A 17,262-nucleotide genomic window follows, 5' to 3' on the forward strand; every position below is an offset into this window, starting at 1 on the left:
CCTTTGGTACCATTCCCTACTCAGGAATCATAGAAAAACTCACTAAGCTAGGCAGCAGCCCCTATATCACTAGATGAGTTTCAAACTGGCTCACAGATAGAACCCACAGTGTGAAAGTAGCTGACTCCAAGTCAGACTGATGACCAGTCATGAGTGGAGTCCCACAAGGTTTGGTCCTGAGTCCTCTCCTGTTTGGTATCTACTTCTCTGAAGTGTAGGCCAGCACGAAGGGACTCTGGCTGACAAAGTTCACAGATGTTTGCAAGTTGGGAGCTATTCTTAACTCCCCAAGTGATGTTGACATCCTACAGAAAGACCTCACTGAGACCAACAACTGGTGTCAGAACCATGACCTTAAACTCAATGCCAAAAAATGTGTCGTAATCCCCTTTGGGAAAAACCCAGTTACCATTAATCACCACATTGATGGTAGTCCACTGAACACAGAAGGTGTTATAAGAGATCTGGGAACACAGGTTGACAGCAACCTCTCTTTTGACCACCACAGTGCCACTGTGGTGAGAAAGTCCTTCTATGTGGCACATCTCATTACTAAGGGTTTTGCATCCAGGAAGAAAGAGGTAATTGTCTCCCTTTACTCTTCCCTCATTAGGCCAGTCATCGAGCACAATGCCCCATTTGGCATGTACCTCAACAGACACCTGCAACAACTGGAGAGGCCGCAAAATTACCTCACAAAGAGTATCTTAGGCCTTAAACACTTGTCCTATATGGACAGACTCAAAAAACTCCAACTGTTCTCTGTCTCAGGCAATATCTGCTTGACTTGCAAAGCCATGTCTGACTCAGCTCTGTTAGAAATGCTACATCTAAAGAAATCCCAATCCCTCCACACCACATGGTCCAGAGATCTCAACCTCATTACCACAATCAACGGAACGTGCTGGCGGGACAGGTTCATGACCCAGAGACTGTCCATGCTATGGAATAAACTTTCCATACATATTAAACAGAGCACCTCACTGGCCCTCTTCAAGAGATATCTTGATGAGTGGATGGGAAATAGAAAATTCACCCCGGGGATCACTCCATTGGCTCTACTCGACAGAGGCACTGGGAACTAAGGTCGGGTGGCATGATGGCAGGGTAATCTTATGGGCTAGGCTTGTAAAGGCTCCAGGGCCTTTAGCCTAGTACACACCTATGACCCTATGAACCTATAAAAATAACTGCTGGAATGATTGACGAAGCAAAAGCAGAATCCAGAATAAAATCTTTTTAATCTCTAAATGATTAAAATGTTCTGTATATAACGCGACAAATACAAACTCATCATTTTTGTCTAAACCACAAGACTACTGGATTTAATTACCCAACACATTGCTTTTATACCAACATTAAATGAATCAGTACATAATTAAATGATTAATTGATATCATATTTAAAAAAATCAATTAAAGCAATCACAACATCTGTAAGAAACATTTCATTTCTTAAAGGGACATACACATTCATAAGTAAGCCACCCTATCTAAGAAGGCGTATGAAATTAACCACCATTAATCGTTTGTGTCTTTTGGCTTTTTCCCGGTTAGGGGTCGCCACAGCGGAACTCCGGCCCGCTAATAATTGGCAGGCAGTTGATTTTTATGTACTGGCTTGCCAGGCCTGACACACAACCTTTAATGAAGGTACGCCCATTCACACATGTCTCTACACAGAAGACGCTCTAGCTGAGAATCGAACCGGACAGCATCTTACTGTGAGGTGACAAACGCTACCGCAGCACCACCACCGCCTTAATAATAAGCATAATCAGTACTAATGCCACTAATAATTACATGCTATTGATTATTTTTAAATAAATACTAAATTAAAAAAATGTTGAATTAGTTAAAAGTAAAAGGGACTGAAGCTGGCATTCATCCATTAAATATAAATCATTAAAATTCATAGAAATAATCATATTAAAATCAATATAAAGATTAAATCCATAAATGCACTTTGTATTAAACTTGTTCAAAAATAACTGACGAAGTGGGCTTTGGTAGTCTTAATATTATAGATTCACTGCCCTTTATTTTAATATAGGGGCAATGGACGCATTTTCATTAATATGGCGGGGTGGTAGCATTAAATCTCAACTGCCATTACAATTCCCTATATTCTAATCTAGTTTCCCTACAAGTACCTCTAGAGTCCAGTTCAATTCTATCCAGAATAGCAAAGTTAAAACCAACAAACTTAGGACATGTAGTAGAATTCTTAAATAAAAAATTATTAATATTCTGTTTTTATAGGTTCATAGGTTGGTACTAGGCTATCGGCCCTAGAGCCTATACAAGCCTAGCCATAACAATTCCCTGGCTGTTTCTTCCCACAATATTTACTTCCCTGGACCCATGTCTAGCAGGATGACTGACGTGATCCCCAGGGTAAATTTCCTATCTCCCATCCAGTCGTCGAAGTTCCTTTTGAAGAGGGCCAAGGAGGCACTCTGCTTGAAATGTATGGGCAATCTGTTCCAGAGTATGAGGAGTCTCTGGGTGAGGAACCTAGCCCTCCAGCATGTTTTGTTCATTGTGATGACAAGGTTTAGGTCTGGGGAGCATGTGGCTCTGATGGATTGGGATTTCTTTAAGTGTAGCATGTCCAAAAGCTCTAGGTTTGACATGGCCTTGTATGTGTTCTGCATATCTTTTATGTCATACTTGTGTTCAGAACTTCTATTTAGTTTCCTCTCCATCTTACTTATTTGAAATGCTGGACAAAAAGAACATCTTGCAATGTATATGACCCTTCTAGACACACATGTTCCATATTTAAGTTTAACATACAGTTTATCTGTATCTAAACATATTTTGCCACCCAAGAAAATATCATTCCAGCAGTTACATCTTTCACATTTTGACATACCCTTAATGGTGTTGGGTGAACTATTAGAAATATATATTTTTTCTAAAAGCCCTTTAATATTATTAGATATCTTATGTACAAAGTGGGGTTCTGTACCTGCAATAGAAAACAATGATGTATTCACTTCAAAAATATTCTAATTATTGTTCACAATCCTTTTAATATCACATGCACTGCTGGAAAAATTTATAACCATAATCTCTCAAATCCCTTACATTCATTTTTAATATTTTCTCATGAGCACTACCAGTAAGTAGCCTTTCACATAATAAGGACTTGTAACTTAACATATAACTAACTAAATTCGTTAATAAATTCTGTGAAAATTCTTGCCACTATTTTTTGAGTAGCAAGTAGCCTCGAGTTATAAACATGTTGCAAAGTTTTTCCATCTCAGTATTCAACACATCTCTTTTGAGATCATTCTTGCTACTGTACTACATGGCACTTTAATAATACTTTTTTTACATGAAAAAGGTTAAGTGCAGGACTGCTCAGGTTTCAGTACTGTCCAGAAACAGAAAGGAGAAATTGAGGAGAATGCTTTGCTTGTATTTGAACAAATTGAGTGCTTCACTGGAATTGGCAAAATAGATTAGATTAATAAGGCTATTTTTATATATGGAAAGTTCTTACAGTATAATATGCTGTCACTTCCCAGTCACAACAAACCTTTTGCTGCTGCTGTGCATAACCTAGGTATTCCTTTAAGAACTCAATAAACTCCCTATGCGTATTCACAAAATTCAGTACATACTGCAAACAACAGACTTTGTGTAAAGATCACATTCATTCTCCCACTAATCAAAAATGAAATCTAGATGACCCTTCATCATATGACTATAAAGTATCTGAAAATTGTGGAAAACATGTGTGTGTGTGTGTGTGTGTGTGTGTGTGTGTGTGTGTGTGTGTCTGTGTCTGTGCAACCACGCGTTACAGTGGGTTTAGCAACTGATTGCAGCAAGTTGAAATGCATTATCATGGCTATATCTATTGTGGCTATAATTTATGTATGCACATATGTATTTGATCACAAACAGACATCCGAGGTATACAGAGTCAGTAAAGTGATTATAATTTGTGAGAATATCTGCGGGTGTATATGTGCATGCGAGTATTTATGTATGTGTGTGTGTGTGCTGGAAGCTTGCAGTGGGTTGTATGATATGCTTCTGACAGCAATGAACTGAAATGATTACTGTAGCCATTATTTAATCATTTGAAAAACATCAGACATTTGAAATATACAGAATCAGTAAAGTGGCTGTAATTGATAGGCACATATGCATGTGTTATGTCTGTGTGTGTGTGTATTATGTCTGTGTATGTGTACGCAAGGGTACATGGGAGACTGCAGTGCATTAAACTATGAGTCTGAGAGCAACAGCTGAAATACATTACTGTGGCCATAACCGAGACATAAAAGAGTGAAAATAAATTCTTCCTCATGGCTAATCCATCATACTTAACAACTCATGAGAGACCAAGGCAGAGACCATGTCCTTAAACAATATCACAAAACTAGGACTCAGTCCTACCTTAGTACATATTGGTGCCTCAAAAACCACACAAAAGCACAAGTTCAAGAACTTATTCTCCACAAACCAGACCACACATACAAAGATCCTTAAAAGAGTTTGGCAGAATTTAAATAACCTCCTAAAACCAGGCAGAAAACCCACCCCAAGTACTTTTCCATCTGAAACCAGTTGGAACATTGCAGACAAATTCAATAAACACTTCATATCTGTTACTATACTTAAATGAAGCAATAATAACCTGTACCCAACCCATTTAACCCCATCTGACCAAAGCTGCACACCCCGATTCAGTCTAATAACTATCCATACAAATACCATCAAAAATACATTACAAAACTAAATCCCGCAGCATTAGCCCTCGACAGCTTGCCATCTAAATATCTCAGTATAGCTGCTGACACTATTTGCTACACTGTATGTATCTTAATAGATCTATTACAGAAAACTACATACCAGCCCTACAAAAAGATTCCTTCATAATCCCATTATACAAAAGTGGCACACCCACTTAACTGTCAAATATAATTCCCTCCACTTCTAAAGAACTTGAAAATGGATACATCAGCAACTCTTAGCCTTTCTACTTGATAACCAGTTACCTTCTCCTACCCATCATGGTTTTTGTCATAGAACTGAAACCACCCTAATACATTTCCTAGGTACCACTTATCAATATAGACTCAGGTAACTTTGTTTCTACCTTTTACCTGGATTTGTCAAAAGCTTTCCAAATGATCACATACCAACTATTCCTAAGACTAAATCCTATATGCCTCACAGCTCCCTCAACTAGCTGTTTTATCAGCTACCTGAAAAAATGTATCCAGTCTGTAAAGTAGCATTACTTCCACCCCACCTTTCTTTCAGTCAGAACAGGGGTCCTCAGGGCTCCATACTTGGGCCAATAATTTTCATTATCTTTATTAATGACATGAACAAGGAATCAAAACTCAGCACCATAATAAAATATGTTGAAAACTCAACTTTAGTTTGCTCAGCCCAAATGTTTCCACCCTAGAAAACCATTACAGAGGAAGCCTTCATTTCTATAGAAAACTGACTAAATAAATCTCAGTTGCTCTTACACCCCAGCAAAATCAAACTTATCCTATTCCTTCCCAAAAATAAATAAAAAAATGCATTGACTTTAATATTATCTCCTCAAACAACACAAAAATTGAAAACTTCACCAATGCAAAATTATTAGGCATTATCATTAATAACAAGTTAACATTTCATGTATGTATAAGAAAACAACCAAAACAACAAACTAAAAAGTTACTGGAAACGCTGCCAGAGAATATACAACCAGGTACAATTAACTGTTTATTAAAGCAAATAATGAATGCTTTTATCTAAAAGCATACAGACTTCTTCAGATAAAACCAGAACAATTCAAAATTTGCACTTAAATAGCTTCCTTGTCACATGACACCCATCTGAGCAAAACAAGAGTATATTTAAAGTAACAATTGTCAAGACAAGTGCATGTATATAAAACAGTATGTTTAAGATATAATGCTGAGAATAATTGTTAGTATATATTAATATATAATAATTGATAGATTCCTGTCCCAGAGACTTCCCATACTCTGGAACAGGCTACCCATCTATGTCAAGCAAAGTTCTTCATTAGCACTCTTCAAGAAAAATCTTGATGAGTTAATGGGAAATAGGAAATACACCCTGGGGATCACTTCTGTGTCTCTCTTCGACAATGGCACAGGAAAATAACTTACTTGGGTGGCGTAAGCCAGGGAACCTTGCTGGCTAGGCTTACGTAGGCCCTTGGACCAATAGCCTAGTACCTACCTATGAACCTATGGTGACTCTCTATTTTCTGTTGCCATCTCCAAGGCATGGAACAAACTTCCAAACCACATCAGACTTTTAAATAACCTGCAACAATTCAATTATGCCCTAAAATATCATCTGGCAACAAATAAAGTATGCATCTGTATCATACCTATGGTTTGAAGCATGCAATCTTAACTCTGTCCACTATGAATGCTATACACGTATATTAATATAGTATTTTGGTTTTACACACAATATCTTTAAAATATGTATTTCCTTAATCTGATATGCTTTGTGAATAATGTTTGTTGACAATTTTCTTTGAAATACTTTGTAAATAATGTTTATTGGACTGTTTTCTTTTGAATTGTCAAAAATGTATTTCAGTCCTTACTTTGGAACTTTTTCTTGGGCCTCTGTTGAAAATGGGCATTTTGGTTCTGAGATGGACTTTCCTGTTAAACAAAAGCAAATAGGATCTCATAGTTTTAGTTCAGTGTTCAGGCCCGTAGGCCAGACAGAACACTGACCCATTACAATTAATTGCATTCAGTTATCAAATTTACTTTTAAAACACTCACTATTAGGTGATAACAATAAAATGTGGTATATGATTCCAAATTCTAGGAATCATTTGAGTTATATAATTTCATCTTAATTGTGTTTTACAATAAAATGTATTAACATTGATAGTATCATATTGGCATTTTCTCATGTTAACAAAGAGACTGACATTCTATATAAGCTGTAGCAATTCATCCCTGAAACTTTTATATGCATTTATTGCTTTATCCCTTGTAAGTCCATAATGGAGTTTAAATAAATGTAGAGTTTTGCATTTATCAGAATAAGATAAGTGATGAACTAAGGGCATTTGTTTTGTAAATTTTCATTAAACAGACTTATTGTTTACCTGGAATAGACTCCAGTACCACCAATTTGTCCTGTTGGCAAAAAGTGCTATTATATTCTAAAACAGGTCAGATGTACATCTTATGTAGATAAAGATCTAAACATATGTCCCATTAATATTAATGCATATTTGTCTTCATTAGTACTGGGGATGCACAAGCCAGTGCATTTCTTTGTGCCGGTCCCAAGCCCGGATAAATGGGGATGGTTGCTTCAGGAAGGGCATCCAGCGTAAAACTTCACCAGATACTTCATGCAGACACTAGTAAATATTTCCATACCGGATCGGTTGAGACCTGGGTTAACAATGACCGCCACCAGTACTGTTAGCCAACAGGGTGCAGGCGGAAATTAAGCTACTGTTGGCCAAAGGAGTAGAAGAGATGGAAGGCATGGCCAAAGGCAGGAAGAGAGGAAAAAGGCTAGGACTGTGGTAGTGAGGGTCGGAACTTTAAATGTTGGCAGTATGACTGGTATAGGGAGAGAGCTAACAGATATGATGGACAGAAGGATGGTTGGTATATTGTTTGTGCAAGAGTCCAGATGGAATGGGAGTAAGGCTAGGTGTATCGGAGGTGGGTTAAAATTGTTTTATCATGGTGTGGATGGGAGGAGAAATGGTGTAGGAATTATCCTGAAGGAACAGTATGCTAAGAGTGTTTTGGAGGTGAAAAGAGTGTCGGATAGAGTGATGTTTATGAAGCTGGAAATTGATGGTGTAATGATGAATAATGTTAGTGCATATGCTCCACAAGTTGGATGTGCGATGGATGAGAAAGAAAAATTTTGGAGTGAGTTGGATGAAGTAGTGATGACTGTACCCAAGGGTGAGAGAGTGGTGATTGGAGCACATTTCAATGGGCATGTTGGTGAGGGGAACAAAGGGGATGAGGAAGTGATGTGGTAGGTATGTTGTTAAACAAAGGAATGCAGAAGGTCAGATGGTAGTGGATTTTGTGAAAAGGATGGACATGGCTCTGGTGAATACGTATTTTAACAAGAGGGAGGAGTATAGGGTGACATACAAGAGTGGAGGAAGATGCACACAGGTGGATTATATCTTATGTAGGAGAGCCAGTTTAAAGGAGATTGGAGATTGTAAAGTGGTGACCGGGAAAAGTGTAGTTAGGCAGCATAGGATGGTGGTTTGTAGGATGATGTTAGTGATCAAGAAGAGGAGGAGAAGTGTGAGGGCAGCACCAAGGATCAAATGGTGAAAATTGAAAAAGGGTAATTGTGAGGTGGAGTTCAGGGATGAGTTTAGACAGGCACTGGGTGGCAGTGAAGAGTTACCAAATAGTTGGGTAACTACAGCAAAGCTAGTAAGGAAGATGGCTAGAAAGGTGCTTGGTATGACATCTGGACAGAAGAAGGATGACAAGGAGACATGGTGATGGAATGAGGAAGTACAGGAGAGTATACAGAGAAAGTGGTTGGCAAAGAAGAGGTGGGATTGTTAGAGAGATGAAGAAAGTAGACAGGAGTATAAGGAGATGAGGTGCATGGCAAAGAGAGAGGTGGCTAAGGATAAGGCATATGAAGAGTTGTATGAAAGGTTGGACACTAAGGAAGGATAAACAGACCTGTACCGATTGGCTAGACAGAGGGACCGAGCTAGGAAAGATGTGCAGCAGGTAAAGGTGATAAAGGATAATGAGGGAAACATACTCACAAGCGAGGAGAGTGTGTTGAGGAGATGGAAAGAGTACTTTGAGGGGTTGATGAATGAAGAGAATGAGAGGGAGAGAAGGTCGGATGATGTAGGGATAGTGAATCATGAAGTACAATGGATTAGTAAGGAGGAAGTAAGGATAGCTATGAAGAGGATGAAGAATGGAAAGGCTGTTGGTCCAGATGACATACCTGTGGAAGCAGGGAGGGGTTTAGGTGAAATGGCAGTGGAGTTTTTAACCAATTGTTTAATGAAATCTTGGAAAGTGAGAGGATGCCTGAGGAATGGAGAAGAAGTGTTTTGGAACCAATTTTTAAGAATAAGGGTGATGTGGAGAACTGTAGTAACTACAGAGGGATTAAATTGATCAGTCACCGTATGAAGTTATGGGAAAGAGTAGTGGAAGCTAGGTTAAGAAGTGACATGATGATTAGTGATCAGCAGTATGGTTTCATGCCAGGAAAGAGCACTACAGATGCGATGTTTGCTCTGAGAGTGTTGATGGAGAAGTACAGAGAAGGTCAGAAGGAGTTGCATTGTGTTTTTGTAGACTTGGAGAAAGCATATGACAGGGTGCCTAGAGAGGAGTCGTGGTATTGTATGAGGAAGTCGGGAGTGTCAGAGAAGTATGTAAGAGTGGTGCAGGATATGTACGAGGGTAGTGTGACAGCGGTGAGGTCTGCAGTGGGAGAGACGGATGCGTTTAAGGTGGAGGTGGGATTACATCAAGGATCAGCTCTGAGCCCTTTCTTATTTGCAATGATGATGGAAAGGTTGACACACGAGATCAGACAGGAGTCCCCGTGGACTATGATGTTTGCAGATGACATTGTGATCTGTAGTGAGAGTAGGGAACAGGTGGAGATGACCCTGGAGAGATGGAGATATGCTCTAGAGAGAAGAGGAATGAAGGTCAGCAGGACTAAGACAGAATATATGTGTGTGAATGAAAGGGAAGATAGAGGAATGGTGAGGATGCAAGGAGTAGAGGTGGCAAAGGTGGATGAGTTTAAGTACTTGAGATCAATAGTTCAGAGTAATGGTGAGTGTGGAAGAGAAGTGAAGAAGAGAGTACAGGCAGGATGGAGTGGGCGGAGAGGAGTGTCAGGAGTGATCTGTGACAGATGAGTACCAGTAAAGGTGAAAGGGAAGGTCTACAAGAGGCTAGTGAGACCAGCTATGTTATATGGGTTGGAGACAGTGGAATTGAAAAAAGGCAGGAGTTTGAGCTGGATGTGGCAGAGTTAAAGATGTTAAGATTTGCACTGGGTGTGACAAAGTTGGACAGGATTAGGAATAAGTATATTAGAGGGTCAGCCCAGCTTGGAAGGTTTGGAGACAAAGCCAGAGAGGCACGATTACGTTGGTTTGGACATGCTGAGGAAAGATGCTGAGTATATTGGGAAAAAGATGCTAAGGATGAAGCAACCAGGTAACACGAAAAGAGGAAGGCCTAAGATAAGGTTTATGGATGTGGTGAGAGATGACATGCAGGTGGTTGGTGTGACAGAGCAAGATGCAGAGGACAGGAAGAAATGGAAACAGATGATCTGCTGTGTCGACCCCTAACAGGAACATCCGAAAAAGATGATCAGTTACATAAGATAAAAAAGAAAAAATGGATGATATGTATGTATTTACCCATATCCTTTCGGCAATCCGTTTCACATGAAGGTGTATTACTTAAAAATAAATTAGGTCTTATTCCAGGACTGCCACAATACATTGTTTGCCCAAAAAGAAAATTGTCCCAAAAATTCAGATATAGATACTGAAGATGCACGCTTACCAATTATCAATTCATATTTAGCTTGCCAACACTGATTGTTTTTAGGACTACTTGAAAATACTAAATAAAAAAGGGGCCAAGCACAGAGCCCTATGGCACTCCAGACAATACAGGGATAAGAGTGACACCCTTTGAATGGTACATGTTGAGAATGACTAGATATCCAAAGGATAATCTATTTGATTACAAAGGCATTATAATGATAATTCTTTAATGTATCAAATATTGAACTACAGGTGCGTGTCACTTAACATCTTTTCACACAACGTGCGACCACATTTACATCCATATGTTTGCTTAACATCCTAGTCACTTAACATTCAATGGGATAGAACCTGTCATGGATGTTAAGTGATGGTCACCTGTATGTGCAATCATATCAAAAACTTTAGCCAAATTCATGTAGATAACACTGACTGTTATGAATGCTCATGGGCCCAAATTACTTGATTTTAGAACTCCACTTACATTTGTGAGTATTGATCTAACATGCAAAACCCATGTTGATACAAGTTAGCACATCTGTTATGATTCATTGAGTCAGAAAGTAGATTTTTTGTAGAACTTTCATAACACTTAAAACAGATGAAGTGCTCATAAGTCTAATTTTGCAGGTCCCTTTTGTCTCAGTTTTTATAAATAGTTGAAATAATAGATTTTTTTCCCAAATGAAATGTACTATACTATTATGTAGCAAAATATTAAAGATTATATGCAACACTAAAAGTACCTCTCAAGCCATGAATCATCATTGCTGGAATAAAATCTGGACCCACAGAGGTTTTATTTCCTAACACATTTATTACTTTAGAAATCAGTTCAATACTTATTGTATGACAGTACTTATTAGTTGAAGAAACCAAGTCCATATTAGCCATATAGATTGTAATAAGTCAGAAAAAATGACTAAGCTTCTCAGCAATTCAGTAAGTATTAGTTGTCAGTTCCCCCATCTACAAAATGTGATGAAACCGAATGGGTCTATATTAGAACACCGAACGTTCAAAATTTTGAGTGTTCTAATATTGACCTGTTTTCAGTGAACACTGAAAATATCGAAGAAACAGAAAACCAAATTTTTTCTTAGGTAAAGAATTCAGTTGTCTCTTTCTGTTGCTTTGGTATTTTCAGCACTGTGATGGAAAGTTGCAGGTCGGGTTCAGGTAAGTTTGCGATTGTGTGGACGTGATGGGTTAAGGCGTGGGTCAGGTAAGTGTGCGATTATGTGGGTATGAGGGTTAGGGTGGGGTAGGTGAGTTAGGGTTAGGGCGCAGGTGAGGTGACTGTGCAATAGTGACGGACCTAAGGGTTAGGGTTTGGGTTAAGGTAAGTGGATAGTGGTGTATGTATAGTTTAGTGTAGGGTTAGGTGTAAGAGTTTAGGTGTATGTTTGAGTGGATTGCTGTTTGTTTGGTGTGCTTGTGTTGTGTGTATGTGTTTTGGAACAGCAAATTTTTTCCCCTAGGAATGAATGTTCGATGTTTTAAATTTTCGATTCATAGGGTTCGATATTAGAACACTCAACATTTTGAATGTTCTGTGTTCTAATATAGACCCAAACAGAATCAGTGCTCCTTGTACAAAATTAATGCTTTTATAAAAATTTTTTTTTGTAGCTACTGAAGATGATAATCATTTTCATACTCAAGCTGTTTGCTATTTAATAAACCCTTACATTTCTGGTAAGAAAATGTAATCTAGATTTAATATATGGACTAAGTTTTTCCTTAATTTATGAGAGAGTCTCTTCTTTCTTTTACATATTTGATGCAGCTCATTAAGGAAATTTGCAATTTTTCTATGCAGCTTTGCAAGTTACTAAATATATAGTATTACTCAGAATACATTCCAGGATAAAATAACCTCCATCTTCCTCAGTTTTTGATAACAATGACCAATCTATTATGTTTATATAATTATTTGTACCTATAAAGTCAATCTTATGGTATTGATATTTTCTAATAACTCTTGATCAGAAAATAAGATCAAACAAAATACTAGTTGTAATTGAACAGTGGTCAGAATAACATAATGGTGGCCCCACCATAATTTCTTTAACTTGTGATTGTTGGTTTGTCACAAAGAGATCTAGCACGTGACTGCCTCTCGTAGAAGGACAAACTAATTGAGTCATATCAAATTGAAGTAAATTATCCAGAAAATCAATTTCAAATTTACTGATTGACAAATAATATAACCAGTTTATATTTGGATAATTCAAATCACTGGGTAAAACAACGCAGCAATGCTCAAACTATAACTCCAAAATGCAATACATTCTTTGTGAGAATTAGAGTCCATGGAAGTCTTTCTATAAGGACAAATTAATCTTATGGATTTGATCCAAAAAATGAATGTATATCAATAGAAATGATCTCTGTGTCAGTGTTAAGTCTATTTAGTGTGTAAACTAAGCCATCTTTTAAAAGAATTATAACTCCACTACCACTTCTATAAGGCCTAAGACATTAAATCTTTTCATATCCAGGGAGGAATATATTAGTTGTATCGCATGCTTCATTTATTCGTATTATATCCAAATTCTCTTGTTATGAGATGTAAAGTAACTCCTTATTTTTATTTTCTAAACTTCTTGCATTACAGTAATATAGCTTTACAATGTCATTGCGTCTTTGCTAGTCCGAGACATTAAGTCTCAGAAACAATGGACATTCCTTCATTCATTCATTGAATCACAGTTACGCACATTTGAAGTGAAGTGGTTATAATTCGTAGTCGTGTGTGTGCGTGTGTGTGTATGTTGTAGTGAGTTGCACTTTTTGTGTTTGATAGCAGTGAGCTGTGTATGCATTCATGAGTGCGTGTGTGCCTGTGCACACACTAACATGAATTCCAGTCATTTACAATGTATGCATTCATGAGTGCGTGTGTGCCTGTGCACACACTAACATGAATTCCAGGCATTTACAATGTATGCATCTAAGCATACAAGCTGAAATACATTACTGTGGCCATTATTGATTCATTCAAGTAAAATACTATTAATACAATAAAAAGTATACACATAAAGGTTAGACAGGTGACCAAATTGCAGTACAAGTAAGAGACCTTAGCAAATGAGGCATTTTATATAAGTAGTAAGTATTGAGGAGGTAGGTAAGAGTGAAGTTGTAAAAATACAGAAGGATTGTTTTAGGTGGTCTAGTATGACAATAATAGCAGTTAGTTTAACAGAAGCATTGTTCTGTTATAGGTGGTCTAGTATGACAATAATAGCAGTTATAGTGTGAGGGGAAGTAAGAGAGATAGAGAAAAAAGTAATTAGTGTCTCTTTACTGAGGGCAGGAGTTGGGAGGGGTATATAGAGCAGCATTTGATTATTGTTGTAATACACAGGAAGTTAGAATAGACAGTATTATTGTGGGAAAAGAAGAAGGAGGAAAGGGGAATAGAAGATTTTAAGTGGGATGATTGCAGTGACATCTCCAGGTTGTGTATAGGTAATTTCTGAGAGCTGTCTTGAATTCATGAGCATGGGTAATATTTCTGAGGGCCATGGGAAGCTTATTCCATGAGATCAGGAAAGTATCTGTAGAGGTTTTGTCCACTTGATTATAAATCTGTAAGAGACTTTGGTCTGAGCTTCTGAGAGAGTGTGGTGGGTTGTAGAGAGAGATAAGTGAGGATATTCTAGGGCAGGAGGAGGGCTTGTTTAGGATAGCGTGGATGATGAGAAGTTGAGTGAATAAGACTTGATTAGGAAACTCCAACCAGCTGAGTGTTTGGAGAGCAAGACAGTGGTGTGATTTTGGTGGCAGGTTGGCTGCAAATCTGTCTAATTTGTTGTATGTGGTTTTGAGTTAGGATTGTAGAGAGGACTGTAAGTTAGTGATAGTTTGAGAGCTGTAGATGAGGTTAGGGGGAAGATAAGCCTGGGTAAGTGAGATTCTGGAGTTGGAGGTAAAGAACGTTTTGTTCCTGTAAAGTAGGCCAAGCTTTTGGTGAGTTTTCTTTATGCAGTGGAGTACATGGAGGTTGAATTTAAGTTGGTCATCTATGATTACTCCAAGGAGCTTTGTGTGGAGTTCAGATGAGATAGTAGTGGTGTTAAGGGAAGAGATGGTGAAAGAAGATTTAAGATGTTTGACAGATTTGGGTAGGAATAGGAGGAATTTTGTCTTTTTGGAGTTTAGTATGAGTTGGTTGTTAGTCAGCTAAGTTTCAGTGAGGTTAAAAGAAGTTTGAGTTAGGGTGAGCAGGTTAGAGGGGTTGTCAGCAATGGTGATGATAGTGGAGCCATCTGTGTACTGTATGAGGGATGACTGAGGACAGGATGTGTGGAGATGTTTAGTAAAGTTGTTAAAGAGAAGGGAGCCTAGAACTGAGCCTTGTGGGATGCCCATTTTTATGGGGAGAAAAGGAAAAGAGCAGAAAGCCATTTGATGGATTGCTGTCTGTTAGTGAGGCAGCTGGTAAACCAGAAAATAGTAACAGAGAAAAGGTTTAGTTGAGAAAGTTTGGAGAAGAAGATGGTGTGGGAGACAGTGTCAGAGGCTTTGGAGAGGTCTAAGAAGAGGAAGGACACAAGTTTGTTATTATCTTTGGCTAGGGAGATGGAGTTAGTAAAATAATTAAGAGTGGTAGTGATGCTGTGGTGGGGGCAGAATCCATACTGGGTAGGGGTGATGAGGTTTTCATGAATAAGATAAGACAGGATTTGTTTATGCACACAATGCTCAAGAATTTGGAGAGAGGAGAGAGTATGACAATTGGGTGATAATTAGAGAGTCCTACAAAGTTCCTGCCTTTATGGATAGGTATGGTGTGGAATTTCTTCTAGATAGTGAGGACAATGGATTCACAGGCTGAGCAGTTAATGAGGATGGAGACAGGATATGCTATGGAATTAGCAGCAGCCTTTAGGAAGAGAAATAGGTTGTCTGCTGATGGGGAACATGCTTTTAGTTTGAGAAGGAGATTTTTAATGTAGCTAGTAGGGATGGGATTTAATGAGAAAGGGAAGTTTTGTAGTACAGGGGTGGTGGGAAATGAGGGACTCGTGTTGGAAGTTGGCATACATTTGCTAATGGTATCAATAAAGTATGTATTGAAGATGGAGGCAGTTCCTTGGGGTGAATTATTACGGCAGGAGTAAGGTGTTGAGGGTTTTCCAGGGGTGGGGAATTTTGTTGACAGTATTCCAGAATTTTATGGGAATTCCAGGTTGTGTAGTTAGGGGGGTGTGGTAGAAGTTTTTTTTAATCAATGATTATGTATTGTTTTAGCCAGGTTATGGAGTTCCATATATTTATGGTAAAGTGTGAGTGGTTTTGTTTTTATCCAGAGTTTCTATACAGAATCTCTGTTGTGGATGACTTAGTGAGCCAGGGTGAGCAACGTGATTTGACTCTGACAGTTCTGGGAGGGGCTAAGGAGTTGAGACTGTTTAGGAAGATGGAGTTAAACTGAATAAAGGCTTCATCAAAAGAGAGAGGTGAGAGAGGAAGGAACAGTCGATTGAGGAGAGATGGTTGTTGAAAGTCTCAGGGTTGAAGTTGGTTAGCTTTATGGAAATTCTTGAATTGATGAGGTCTAGTGAGGTGGGGGGATCTATGGACATGTATAAGGTAGTGGTCACTAACTGAATCTGGCAGAGTTTCAGGGTGGTGGTAGAGGTTAGGCTGGGAGACAGGAATCCAGTCAAGGATAGAACTGGTGTTTGTGCATTTGTGAGGAAAAAATGGGTGAAGAGATAATTTGGGAATAGCTATACAGGTGAATGGTAGTGGTAGAGGAGTTAGAGGTGAGGGCAAGCCAGTTAACGTTAACATCACCTAATATGACAGTTTCATTAGGAAAAGTATCAGCCATCCAGTGAAGAATCTGTTCTAGTAAGGGTATGTTATTTCCAGGGGGTATATAGATAGCGACTATTGTTAGGGTTTTGTGGTTTAGTTTGCATTTAGCAAGGAAGAGCTCAGCTGGGTGAAAAGAGGGGGGTAAGTTGGTTAGTGGAGATAAGGTTACGAAAGTCAGAGTACATAATGGTTACACCTCCACCTTTTTTATGTGTTCTGTCAAGGTGTAGAATGTTGTAGACAGGGGGATTAATTGACTGTATTATGTGGTTTCAGCTGTGTTTCTGAGAGAGAGATTATTTTAGGGGAGTATCGGGGTGACCAAGAGTAAAATTCCGTTGTCTTGTTAAGAATGCTGTGGATGTTGATTTAGTAAAAGTAGAGATGTTTGAGACTAGTGTTTGGTACTTGCAGGAGTGTATGAGTTGTGTTGGTGAGAGTAGAAGAGTTGTTGTGTGGGCCTGGGTTGGGATGAATGTAACCTGAGAGATGAAGGGTGTTGCAGAGGTGGAGTAGAAGTGATTCAGTGGGTTAAGGTGGAAGAAATTTCTGTTTCTATGGTGTGGATAGGTGTTTGGAAGAAGTCTAATTTTGGGGAGAGTGTATTCAGTGCAGGAGAAGAGAGTGGGAGATATGAGACAGGAGTACTGGCTAATGGTATCTGCAGTGTAGGAGGATGTAGGGGAGTTTGGATGTAGGTTAAGCTGAGACTGATAGTAGATGAGCTAGGATAGAAGAAGAAGTAAGGATAAGAGGAGATGGAGGAACATAGTGGTGGGTAAGGAGTAAGATAAGGAGAGATATCTATACCAAGCGATTGCAGCCCCCCAAACATCTCCAACGCCCAAGTGA

The sequence above is a fragment of the Protopterus annectens genome, chromosome 7.part1 (genome assembly GCF_019279795.1).
Source record: "Protopterus annectens isolate FY-2018-M chromosome 7.part1, PAN1.0, whole genome shotgun sequence".
Classification (NCBI taxonomy): domain Eukaryota; kingdom Metazoa; phylum Chordata; order Ceratodontiformes; family Protopteridae; genus Protopterus; species Protopterus annectens.